The sequence below is a fragment of the Anopheles aquasalis genome, chromosome 3 (genome assembly GCF_943734665.1).
Source record: "Anopheles aquasalis chromosome 3, idAnoAquaMG_Q_19, whole genome shotgun sequence".
NCBI classification, from domain to species: Eukaryota; Metazoa; Arthropoda; class Insecta; order Diptera; family Culicidae; genus Anopheles; species Anopheles aquasalis.
Genome location: NC_064878.1, coordinates 54,418,549 through 54,421,048, shown reverse-complemented (window position 1 = coordinate 54,421,048; position 2,500 = coordinate 54,418,549). Strand labels below are relative to the sequence as shown.

At 56.8% G+C, this 2,500-nt stretch overlaps 1 protein-coding gene across 5 annotated transcripts in view; it reads right to left on the bottom strand.

Moving 5' to 3' along the window:
- The window catches only part of LOC126578678 (vigilin), a 9,902-nt gene that overhangs the window by 7,332 nt on the left and 70 nt on the right, over positions 1-2,500 (bottom strand). Inside the window, exons 1-2 of one of the 5 annotated variants that reach the window (XM_050241492.1) lie at positions 2,398-2,500; positions 570-650 (exon numbers count right to left, since the gene is read on the bottom strand). The exon at positions 2,398-2,500 is cut by the window's right edge and continues 35 nt beyond it. The gene's annotated coding sequence lies outside the window, so the exon portion shown is untranslated. Of the gene's footprint in view, positions 1-569; positions 651-916; positions 1,029-2,387 lie in introns of those variants that run through there. The other 4 variants (XM_050241495.1, XM_050241493.1, XM_050241494.1 and 1 more) reach the window with 4 other exon arrangements.

The following is a 2,500-nucleotide window of genomic DNA, read 5'->3' as shown; positions in this document are numbered from 1 at the left end:
ACCACCGGTCGGAAGCTGGGCATTGTGGGCTATTGCGACGTAGCAGCAGTAGCAGCAGCAGCAGCAGCAGCAGATGGAATCCCACGGATGAACATCGCCTGGATGGACATCACGACCCCATGGAAGGACGGTCGTCGACCTACGCGATGGCCGGTTTGGGCTGCCCGCGGTCGCAAAGGAGCGGATCCACCCAATTTCCTCCCGGCGATGCAGCAACCCACAGCAAAACAGCACACGTCGACAGATTTCATGGGCCGTCGTCGTCGCCGTCGTCGCTGTCTCACACATACACACGCATGGCACCGAGCTCTAGTAGGCGATGAACGAGTTACCACCGTGGCAACGCGGCCAGCTAGTAGGCGGCACCGCGGTGCTGGGGCAGGACAGAGACAGCACCAGCAGCACCAATGAATGCTAGAGTGCGTGGCTGTGTGCTTGTCGGATCTTGTCGGTGGTCTTTGCTCTTTCCTGTTCTGCTGCTGCTGGTGCTGCTGCTGGTGCTGCTACTATGCTGGCGCGGCGACCCGAATTAAGATGATTTCCGCCGTCCGCCACCGAGCGATACTTACTGTACTGCGTATGCCAAAGATCCGGGTTTATATGGGGGTTGTCCTCCTCGGAGACTCCAGTTTGCTGCACTTGGCTTTGACCTTTAGGCGGCACACCGCAGCAAATTGCATACACACATACACACGCACACGCACAATACACCGCACGAAATAACACAACGGGATCCACGACGGATCAGCACACGAGGGCGACGATGATGGTGGTGAACCGAATCGGAAGAGAAGGGAAAAAAAAGATGAGAAAAGATAAGTTAAAATGGTTAAAAAGAGTCACACAATCAAACGGGGGTACGCGTGTCTGCGCGTAAAAATATGATAAGAGGATTGCTGTGGAAACTGCACCGCACCGGGATGGCGGAATTCTCTGTTTGCCTCGCGACCTTTCTTCAAAGCTTCTTTCACACTCCGTGCTGCTGCTGCTGCTGCTCCGGCAGCTGTGCTGGTGCTGTGTGTACTATGATGTTGCGTGGTGCGTGGTGTAGTTAAGGGAAAAGTCAATGAAACCCCGCGCACACACCGCTCGCTGTGGTGTGTTTGTAGCGAGGAAGAGAGAAAGAGAGGCAGAGTGAGCTGGCCACCCAAACGCACACTACGTTCGTGAACCGGCCCGGCGCTTGCGATGATGATGACGATGACGGCGGGCACACACCACGTATTAGCGCCGGAAAGGTGAAAGAAGCAATGAACGGACCGTGGCGAACAGATTCTCGGTCCCGGCCGTCGCCAGATGGGATTGCGCGAAAGGATATCAAAACACAAACATCCTTCTCTTCGTGATTACACGGGGACATTCATCCAACAACCACGCAGCACGCACTAGAGTGAACGGTAGCGGCGTGGATGAACCGATGAGAGAGATGCGAGCTGCAAGGCGATTTGAGAGGACCGCCGACCACGTTTTCGCGATTGCAAACGTTCCCGACCAGCCGGATTCAGGTGGCGAGCGGGCCAAAGGAGTTATTTACGACAAAGGTCGGCCTGCAAAGCCGGATACTCGTCGATGATCGAGAATTTTTTCATCCCGATATCCCCACGGCGACGATCCCGCAATACAGAGACACTCGTAGACATGCATGCACGCACGCACGCACGCACGCACACTCACAGACGTGCACGCACACTCACAGACGTGCACGCACGTACGCACTCTACACAAAGGGGTTGGCTGGCGGGGAGATCTCGAGCCCAGATCGGCCGAGAATTGCGACATCCATCCGTGTCGTCGTCGTCGTCGTCGTGGTCATCTGCTCTTCGGCTAGAAAGATAGAGCTAACGACGACATTGCAGAGAACAACCCCTCCCCCCACCGGGAGGGAGGAGGGTCACACCGGCCCAATATGGTCCGGTGGAATAGCGGACCGGAGCTGCGCGGCTGAATGGAAGCGCTGCATGGGGACATCAGGAACGGTCCCGAGAACACACTATTTCACGCAAGCAGCAGCAGCAGGAACGGAATGGAATCGTTTCGACGACGACAAAACCGGATTCCTGGCAAGCGGAATTGCTCGGACACTCTTTCGTTCTCTCGCTCACACACGCGCGGGCCACACACTATCGCGCGCTCTGTCTCTTTCGCACTCTCGACCGCCGCAGTGTCCCCGGTGTTATGTGCCTTGTTATTGGCGACGGAACCGGAATGGTTCGAAAGAACCGACGACAGAACCCAACGAGACTGTCCCAGCGATCCGCAGCTAGCGCACCGGAACAGGACCAGCGGAACACTTCTGGTACCGGCCGGGGGCTAGACAGTGAAAAGATGGCACCAGCGGGGACCACTGCAGGATGGATGGATGGAAAACGGATCGGAATTTGCGTCACTTTCTCGAACCGAGGGAAAATCCTGCGACAATCTGCGACACAGTGGCGATGGCGACAACGGCCGGACGACGGAAACCGAGGGGAAGGGAGAGACTCCTGGCAATGTGCTGCGG